Genomic DNA, 10,543 nt, shown 5'->3' on the forward strand with positions numbered 1-10,543 from the left:
GGTGGTGGTGACCGTTGTGGTGGCGGTGGTGACCGTTGTGGTGGCAGTGGTGACCGTTGTGGTGGTGGTGGTGGTGGTGGTGGTGGTGGGGACCGTTGTGGTGGCGGTGGTGGTGACTGTTGTGGTGGTGGTTGTGGTTGTTGTGGTGGTGATAGTGCTGATGGTGTTATTGTGGCAGTGGTGGCAGTGACAGTGGTGGCGCCTGTGATTACAACAGTGGTAGTGGTGGTGGATTGGAGCAAATGGTTGTTTCAGTATTGTTGGTAGTGAAGATGATGGTGGTTGCTGCTCAGGTCTGATTAAACAGACCTATGGTTAAAAACATTCTAACCATGACCAACCTGCCTTTCTCCTGGGTACTGTGTACCCAATGTGTTCTTCCTTTAGAAAGACTAAGGTACTGCTACTATTGGTCAGCATTTGTGGCAGTGGCAATAACGTACAATAAATAACTTAATTATATTTTCAAGTGTCCCTCATTTTAGCTATACATGTATCTAAATACATACATATATACACATACATATACACAGATACACACGCACACTTATATACACACATACACAAAATCATGCCAAAATAGACACAGAAGTCTGGTGCAGGTTCCTGCCTGGCCAGTTCCTATCAAACCGTCCAACCCATGCCCGTATGAAAGGCAGATGTTAAACAATGAGGATGATGATAATGACACACATACAGGCATACACACACACATACACACATACATATCGTTTTATTATAACTTTAAACAAGACTAAATTTTGCACTTTCATCAAGATCTCATGCTAAATGCTTTGCAGAAAACAAATATTTTTTGTTATAATTGCAATGTGTTTATTTCTATAATTACTCTTATCAACATCAACATCATCATCAACATCATTATAACATCTACTTCTTCCATGGGTCAATCTTCATTCAGGCAGATTTTCTATGGTTGAAAGCTCTTCACGTCCCCAACCAAAACCACTTAACTCACATCTCTACCCCGCGTGCGCGTGCGTGTGTGTGTGAGATTCATTTCATGCTATCTAACATTTACATATAATTAATACTAAATTATCCTTTGTTTTAATTGTTTAGTTTATGAGCTGTAAACTCTAAAAATATTCATGGTAAAGAGATTCCTCATTCTATAACTGCATAAGGAAACGATGAATTTTACTCTTTAGACTTCCATTATAAATAAACAAAAACAGATAAACTGCACAAAGATAATATGTATCTTATTCATGGAACAGACTTATCTATGATGGGTGTTCATTAACGATTTCCCCTGACCCACTTCCCAAGGACGGGGATAAATGAAACTTGGCATAATTATTAGTACTTCTCTATATAGCCGCCACCACCAATGGTGACACACTTCTCTCATCGTTTTATGCAACTGTGAAGACTTCGTCTATAGAAGTCAACAGGTTTCATTGGGAGCCAAGAGTTTACCTCGGAAATAAGTTCAGTATCTGAAAAGTGCTTCCTTTCCAAAAAGGACTTCATGGTTGGAAAGAGGTAGAAGTCAGATGGTGCAAGGTCAGTAGAGTAAGGAGGATGAAGAAGAATTACATAGCCACAAGAGTGTGGTTTCATCTGGGGTAACATGCACATTGTGAATTGGGGCATTGTCTTGGAGGGGGCAGACTCCTTTGGTCAGCATGACATGCCTCTCATCTTTGATGGTGTCCTGCAATTTCTGCAGCAGAGAAGCATAATATGCCCTATCAATTGTGGTGCCCTTTGCCAGAAAATCCATCATTACTATTCTGCATTGGTCTCAAAAGACTGAGCATCACTTTGCCTGCTGAGGGTTGGATACCAAATGAGGCTCTGTTTACAAAAGGTTAATAATGGTAAAGTTATTTTACTAACTTCTCCATTGTTTTAAAAACTATCCGAAAGAAAGGCAGTGTATTTCAACAGAAATATAGTAACAAAAGTGTTAAATCTTTGTCTGTCCAGTGAATCACTTGTGAAAGACAGGACATATTTCCCTGAAGCCCATGCATTATATGTGATGCACATTCCCGATTTCCTTCAACTAACAGAGTAACTTCAATGAAGGGAAAGTTTAGGTGCAAGTGTGGCTGTGTGGTAAGAAGCTTGCTTCCCAACCACATAGTTCCAGGTTCAGTCCCACAGTGTGACACCTTGGGCAAGTGTCTTCTGCTATAGCCTTGGGCTGACCAAAGTCTTGTGGCTACTGAATAAGTGTCACATATTTTTACAGATATATATATTTATATATATATATACACACACACACACACACACACACACACACACATGCATGTATGTGGGGTGTATTTGTGTGTATACATACATAAGAATAAATTTTGTATGAAGAAGTGGGGGTAGACAGAAGCAGGAGCAGGGATTTTTATTCTGGAAATGCAATATTTAGAATGAATTTTGTAAGTAATATTTTCATCTGGAACTTTCTATTGTTTTATATAAAAATTCTATATTAAAATACCATCAAGAATATTTCTGGAAAGGAAATTCTAAATAAATATTTCAGTGTCTAATTAAATGAGGGGTCATCTAATTTAACACTCTGTTGAGTAGTTTGTTTCCAGTTTGGTGCCTTCAGGAATTTTAATGTGCTTCAAAATAAACAAGAAGCCATACTGAGTGTTGTTAAGTGGCTGAAACGTCTGACGGAAGAAGCCTGGAATGTTACAATTAACAAAGGAGTTTCTAGCCAGTCACTTGACCTACTAGAAAATAGGAGAAACATTTTGGTTAATATAGTCCCAGATACACAATGCCTGAGAAAATCATATGTCCATTCCCTCAGAGCAAACATGGTGATAAACAGTAATAACAACATGGAATGCTGCTAAGTTAACCACATTGTGTTTATTGATAGTAATTCATCCCTCATTTTATGTTGCCTGCTGCCCACAATTGTTTCATTTAAAGGATTATACTCAGTCATATTTTTTTTTTAAGAGCTGATGTTGACACTTGGTGCTTGTTGTTCATATGATGTTTGTAAATAATCTGGTTCAATACCAGTGTACTCCAAACATGAAGGTGATTATCTCACACAGACTCAATCCGCCAGCTGAGGCTGGCTACTAATGCAGAGACACTACCACATGTCAACTGTATTGGCTTCTGTAACATTGAGACTATCACATATGAGGCAGAGATCAAAGCTACAAACACAAGCTGCAATGCCGACTTGAAGTGTCACATCAATATGTTGGAGGGGATGCTCACGAAATATTAAAAGGCAAAACATTACAAAGGCTGCAAGTTATGTCAGGCTGTTGTAAGGAAAAAAAGCACAGCATATGATATCAGTTGGAAAACTGCAGTAAAATGTAAGCCCCACATGAATGTTAGCAGAAAATGTAGGCTTTGCACTGCCAAAAAGTAACTGATCACCAAGAACTCTAACTCAGATGGTTATACCAAACATCAAATAAGAGAATTTCAGTCTCTGCAAAGTACAGAAAGAAATTTATCTTCCTCAACTGGGCACACCCACCACAAAATCCAGGAATGAGTCAATCATAGATTGCCTTTTATCAAATGTTTAACTGTGTCCCTCCTCCCCTCTTTCTCTCTCCTTCATTTGTCTTTCTTTTGTGTAACCATACATATGTTTACAGTTATGCTTAAGTATGCTAGTGCAAGTGGGTATGTGGGAAGGGAATACATTATTCTTGCAAAACAGGCAGAGATTGCTTAGCTTGTGAACTCAGAGTAGTATTTCTTCTACCATGTGTATTAGTGGAGGTGCAATGGCCCAGTGGTTAGGGCAGCAGACTCGTGGTCATAGGATCGCGGTTTCGATTCCCAGACTGGGCGTTGTGAGTGTTTATTGAGCGAAAACACCTTAAAGCTCCACGAGGCTCCGGCAGGGGATGGTGGTGGACCCTGCTGTACTCTTTCACCACAACTTTCTCTCACCCTTACTTCCTGTTTCTGTTGTGCCTGTAATTCAAAGGGTCAGCCTTGTCACACTGTGTCACGCTTAATATCCCCGAGAACTACGTTAAGAGCTCACATGTCTGTGGAGTGCTCAGCCACTTGCATGTTAATTTCACAAGCAGGCTGTTCTGTTGATCGGATCAACTGGAACCCTCGACATCGTAAGCGACGGAGTGCCAACAACAACCATGTGTATTATAACTAATTTTATAAGATGCTTTTTAATTCCTTGCATATATTCTCTTTAATAGAAGTACACAGACATTCCTAGTCCCAAATGTTTATAATTGCTTACGGTCAAAGCTTGTAATGAGCTACTGCAGTGAAAGCTACATGAATGGTCCAAAATTGACAGTAGAATGACCCTTATGTGGTCAATATATTATTTTAAATAATATTACTATAAATGTGTATATTGTCATTTGAACACTTTCCATGCTCACATAGGCTAGACCAGGGGTCACCAAACTTTTTTCAGTGGGTCAGATAACAGAGAATGATGAGTGCAGGCTGCATAACCATTTTGTTCAATGCAATACAGCGAATACACAAAAAAAATAAAGACAACCAACATATTTATTTAGCTAAATTTATCAAAGAAGGCAACGTTAGCATTAAGATAGTTACATCACACACAATGCACACGTATCCAAATCTCACAAACTAAACAGCAAAAAAGGTTAGTGAAATTTGTGAAAGTGATGTTTAGCTTTTAAGATATCATCAATATTTGCTTTGGAATTGCTGCATCCGACCAAGAGAAATGCTTTCAAGTGTTTATCAGTCAACCTCGTTCGATGTGCTGACTTCACATACTTCATTTTTGAAAATGTTTGCTCACAGACATAAGTTGTTCCAAACACTGACACCATACTAGAGGCAAATTTCTTCAACTTTGAAAACTCGTCATCAGGTAAGCAGCAATAAAATTCAACAAGTTTTCCTTCTCGGTGTTTCTCTTTCAACAAGTCACTTGCTTGCAAATCAATGAGCCCCAGCTGTAGTTCAACTGGCACGTCATCAAGGTTACAAACAAACGGATTCTGGAACAAGAATTTCACTCAATTCTGTTAACTATGTTTAATATTCTTGGAACAACTCAACTTATTAACAGTAGATATTTCTATTTTAAATCAGATTATACTTGGATAGAGATTTAAAAAACATTGTATGCTGATAACTAACTGGCGAAGTGCAGCCCCCTTCTATACCCTTCTCAATTATACCACCAGGTAAAGCGGAAGTGGGGGTTGAGAAACCTCTCCCCTACCTTCCAACCTGCCCTCCCCCTCTCCCATGCACCCCCCCTTAACCCTCCTATTACTCACCCTCCATAAAGGTCATACATGTACATATTAGACAGTGGAAAGGGTTAGAGGTGATGTTATGCACCCGATACAAGCAAAGCTAACTTAATTTCTCTTGCAAAAAAGAGGGGGGCATTTTCTCTTTTTTTCAATATTTAATTAGAAGAGAGAATATGTTGTTACCAAAGCATTAAAACTTTACTAACTTGATCGATCTGTCACTGAACCAGAATTTTAATTTCATTTGATACACACTTTGCTATCATTTATACGGAGAATTGCAACAGAAACACAAGCTACCCTGGGGTGAGACGGTACTGTTAATGATCTCAAAATGCATGTGTTTCCAAACATTGCACAAAACTTTAGCAACAGTCAATCGGTATGTGAGCAAGCCATCTTAACTCCATGTAATGATGCTGTTGATAAAATCTCTTACAGCTGTTGCCAGGATGAGAACAGTCTTTCAAATCCATCAACACTGTCATTGATCAGGACCAAGTTGTAGTTTTTCCAATTGTCCTGAACTCCCTCCAGTCATCTGGGATGCCACCTCACAACTTAACACTTAAAAAGGGAGCCCCAATCATGCTGCTCGGGAATCTCGATCCACCTCGCCTGTTCAATGGTACCAGACTGGTAATGAAAGCAATGCAATTCCATGTTCTAGAGGCAGCGATTACCACTGGGAAATATAAGGGTGAAGATGTCTTCATTCCACATATCCCGTTAACCCTTTCGTTACCAACCCAGCTGAAACCGGCTCTGGCTCTGAGTACAAATGTCTTGTTTTCATAAGTTATGAATTAAAATCTCCCACCAAACTTTAGTCACAATTTATGTTCCTAATACTAGCTTAATGATAACTAAACTATTTTACTAAATTCTTTGTTGCATTTAAAGTAATTGAAAGAAACAGAGAGCATCTCAAAATAAATACAGTAATGAAAGGGTTAATCCCATCTGACCTCCCTTTGAATTTAAACGGCTCCAGTTCCCAGTGAAACTAAACTTTAGCTATGTCGATAAACAAATCTCATGGACAATCTCTCAAGGTTGTTAGACTTAACCTTGCTTCTCTCATGAGAAGGATGTTCGCAAGTTGGAAGGCCCAAAACTCTTTATTTGTACCCCAGTTAAAGGACAGCCTGAAAACATTGTATATTTAGAAGTTCTCCAAAATTGAACTGCGATTGATTTCAAGATTTCTTTTAATAACTTTGTTTATATTCCTGTCATCTCATAGAATTTTTCAGAAAACATTTTTTTTTTTTATCAGAATAAATATATTCAATTCCTTTAACATTCTTTAAACTTCTCAGCAACGCCGGGTACTTAGACTAGTGTGTGCGTGTGCGTGCACACACACACACGTACGTATATATACATACACACACATACACGTGTGCTATGTTTGTGTAAACGTGTATGTGTATCTTATATACACATATATATCTATATCCATATATGTATCTATCTCTCTCTTTCTTTCTCTCCCTCTCAGACAGGCAGATAGACACACACACACACACACACACACACACACACATATACTCATCGACTAATTCCCACCCTTCCCACTATATTTCCCTCCTTTTATCTATGTGAGAGGAAGGTGGGTTGGCAGAACCGTAAGAGTGCCGGAAAAAAATATCTTACAGTAATTATTCCCTCCCTTTACGTTCCGAGTTCAATTCCAACCGGAGTCAACTTTACCCTTCGTTATTCTGAGATAAAATAAAGAACCACTCAAATACTGGGGCTGATTTAATCAACGTACATTTCCAACCCACAAATTTGTGACATAGTAGCAGTAGTAGTGGTAGGGAGAACAGTTTTCGTGTACGTATTAGTTTGGCAATTGCGCGTCATGTGAAATTCTCTTGACAAACTCACTGCTGAAGTTTGCAAGAATTTGGTTAACAGCAATAATGTCAAGGTCCTTGATATTATATAAGCGGCCCACATTAAGAAATGGGGGTAAAACAGCAAATAAGACACACAGCACACACGTAATATATGCGTATATGATGAAATATAATATACACAAGAGTTTTCGTGCGTGCTCAACCACGCACGCATACATTTGTGTTTAGAAACGTGTGCGAATGTACATGTAAATATAATGTTATATTTGTGTGTGTATGTATAACACACACACACACACAAGTGTATATAAAATGCATAGGGATTCCCGTCGATTTCTATGATGATTAATTGTTCGATCAACGTAACAACTTACTCATTGCATGAGCGTGTCTGTGTCCGAATATTCTACAGTGACGAACTATTGACTTAATTTCCAGGGAGAATCAGCATGACACAGTGTGACAAGACTAGGACTTTGAATTTACCAGTACAATCCAACCTACAAGCTTACAAACCCGTTTTCGTTTGCCGTGTTTTCAGTTATAAGAACACTGGCGGTAATCTTTCGGTATTAATAGACGACGTCATTCACCCTTACCTATATCACGAGGGAACGTTGCGTGGATGAATGACGTCTACTAATACCGAAAGATTGTCACACTGACTCCACATTCTTTGCAGCGAGATCAATACCTGGGTCCTCATTATTGCGAAAACTTCTTTATCACTTGGTGTTACCTGCATCCGTGTGTGTGTAAATGTTTTAAAATACCTTGTCATTTTGGAGTATCTAGGTACGTATTTAGCAAACTAACTACTAAAACATTTACTTTTACATTCTAAGTAATTATGGCACCTAGTGGTAAAAAAAAAAAAAAAAAGATTTTACAAAGAAGCATACATTAAATTTAATATCAGTGGAGGGTAAAATGAAAAAGGTTCTCCCTACAATGTATTGTTTGCCAAAGTTTTAAGTTCATCAGAGATTGAAGCCAAGCTTTCTGAAAAGACATTTCTGTAACTAGATGATCCTGATCAAACTGACAAACATCAATTGCATTCCAGACAGAAAATAAATGAAACGTATTCAACTTAATCAGAGTGGGTAGTTAGAAAGACAAAATGAAACTAATTTACGTTACCACCCCCAAGGTTGCTCCTAAAACTGCAAAAACTAATATACCCACATACGGTTGCTGAAATATTCATAATATATTACAAGCAAAGGAACTGCTTAATCAGCCAATGTGAAATGATAACGTTTGTTGAAAGATATCTTATATTTATAAACGATATACACGGTAGTTCAAAAATATAAGAGGCTACGCTAGAAATCTTTGAGTTTACACACATGTAAGAAGTATATAACTAAATAATTGCTGGGTGTATTAAATGAAGTGAGAAAATGAAGTTGTTGCGGAATTTATACAATTGTTTACACCGCGATTTCTTATCCATATCCTTACAGTTGACTACCAACAAGCAAGTGGAAGACGGAAGGCAAAGACTCATGCGGAAGAAACTTGTTAATGTGTAAGTGAAACGACGAAGTGCTCCCTGGAACTGACAAATAAACCACCTATTTATTTTTTCCCAGGCATTGCCAATATATACCTATCTCAAAGCTTAACTGTGTCACCGTGATTGAAAATAAATCAGGTTTATCTAAGTTAACCTTTGCTTCGTGTAAGATAATGGCGAATTTCTAGCAGGTTGAACGAAAGGATTTTACGTGCACATTTAGAGAACAAAGGAAACACACGTAAAGATTCAAGTTTCGATCCTTGGTTACGGAAACTTACATTTCATATCTATTAACTGGTACAGGCAAGGTATAAATTAAGGATTCGAATTTTTAAAACAATGTTTTGTCAAGCCTTGGTGAGCGCAACAAAAAGGAGAAGACATATATGAAGTTGTACATAGTTTCTGTGTAAAAAAAAAAAAAAAAAAAAAAAAAAAAAAAGGTCTTTCTTGGTAAATGATAGTCGGTTGCTGCATAACCAAAGCAGTTCCTACAATGCTGGGTTTTCTTAACAGTGTCAAATGTAAAGCGTGATGTAAAGAACATAAACTGTATGATTAATAGATATTGCATTGTGTATGAAGATAGTGCCTCCTTCTCTCAGATCGTATAACGTACGAATGATGAACTTCGTCAAATCTAGTCTTCTGAACACAAAGATACTGCTTCTGTTGTGTAAAGAATAAAATGCGGGGGAAGATGTGTTTCACGCAGAACTGAGATGGCTTTCAAGAGTCGTAGTCGTTGCAATGATGAAAGATTAATCTAAAGAATTCTTTTCGTTCGAGAAAACAGAATAAAGTATTCAAGATCACTTCTGATAAACGGATTGCAAAGCTAACCTTCCTAAACGATTTATTTTTCTTATTAGTCAATGCAGCTAACAAGATACTTTAAGGCATCTAGCTACCGTTATACAGACTTAGTCAACAAATTAAGATAATTTTGGATGAAATTTGAGCTGTAGAACGATAGGCTGGAAATGGGTCATGACAATGTTTTAGAGAATACGAGTCAAAGTTCTACACTACTACAAGTGGACTTTCTTTATTCGGCACTTAGGCCTTAACATAGAGGGGAACACTACAAAGACAGACAACGTAATACAATACGTGGGGTACAAAGAATGAATGATGAATGTGTAGTAATGCCGTGCGCATGCGTGGAATTAAACAGCCAAGCGTTCCCGCTTAATTCTATCTTTTTTACGGTCGGCCGACCATGAGCATGGACGTGTTAAGCTGTCTCTTCACCATCTTTCGGACTTACACTCGACAGCTCGCTTGCAACTACATACCCACGTCCCAACAACTATGCTCACACACAACAGAAGCTGTAACAACAAGAGCTAAAGATGTATATATTTACCACCTGAATAAAGTGTTGTTTAAGTTGATAGTCTGGAGTTCAGCGTTCCGTTTATATTTCTTAATTGTATATAGGAAAGTCAGGTATACATCTAATGTTGTATAACCAACTTTCCTATAAATGAAATGAATTACTTACAATGAGGTGATGAAATGGTTTACGAGTCCCCCAAAACTCGCAGTTTCATTTAACAGTTCTCTCATACAGTTAATGATCATGCTTTTTCTTTAACAATTGTAAGTGGCCACAGCTCCTCTACCGTTACTACACTTGGCAGAGTGTCGTAGCCCACGTATGATCCACTTATTTGAAACTTGTCCGGGTGTATCCGTTGCAGTCTCTGCATCACATACTCTTCCACCAATATAGTTATTCTTTTTTTCTTCAAGCGTTTCAATGTCCAGTTTAAGTCTTACTAATCCTTTTATTCTTGCAATCGTCTTTTCCAACTCTAAATCCTTGTCATAAAAAAATCACTGTTCTGATATTTTTAAAATCGACTCTTCCAATTACCTTTCCTTCCATCCTTGCTCTT

General features: G+C 37.9%; 1 protein-coding gene and 1 long non-coding RNA gene across 6 annotated transcripts in view; one reads left to right on the forward strand and one right to left on the reverse strand.

Annotated features, from left to right (window-relative positions):
* The window catches only part of LOC106878228 (uncharacterized), a 130,260-nt gene that overhangs the window by 111,611 nt on the left and 8,106 nt on the right, over positions 1–10,543 (reverse strand). For 2 of the 5 annotated variants that reach the window (XM_052971595.1, XM_052971593.1), the window contains exon 1: positions 10,147–10,350. The exons of the other annotated variants lie outside the window; for them this stretch is intronic. The gene's annotated coding sequence lies outside the window, so the exon portion shown is untranslated. Of the gene's footprint in view, positions 1–10,146; positions 10,351–10,543 lie in introns of those variants that run through there. 5 annotated transcript variants of the gene reach the window in all.
* Positions 6,867–10,038, forward strand: LOC128249060 (uncharacterized). Its single transcript, XR_008265163.1, has 2 exons — positions 6,867–7,909; positions 8,584–10,038. It is a non-coding gene; the product is annotated as an uncharacterized LOC128249060 (long non-coding RNA).

This window comes from Octopus bimaculoides, chromosome 11 (genome assembly GCF_001194135.2).
Source record: "Octopus bimaculoides isolate UCB-OBI-ISO-001 chromosome 11, ASM119413v2, whole genome shotgun sequence".
Classification (NCBI taxonomy): domain Eukaryota; kingdom Metazoa; phylum Mollusca; class Cephalopoda; order Octopoda; family Octopodidae; genus Octopus; species Octopus bimaculoides.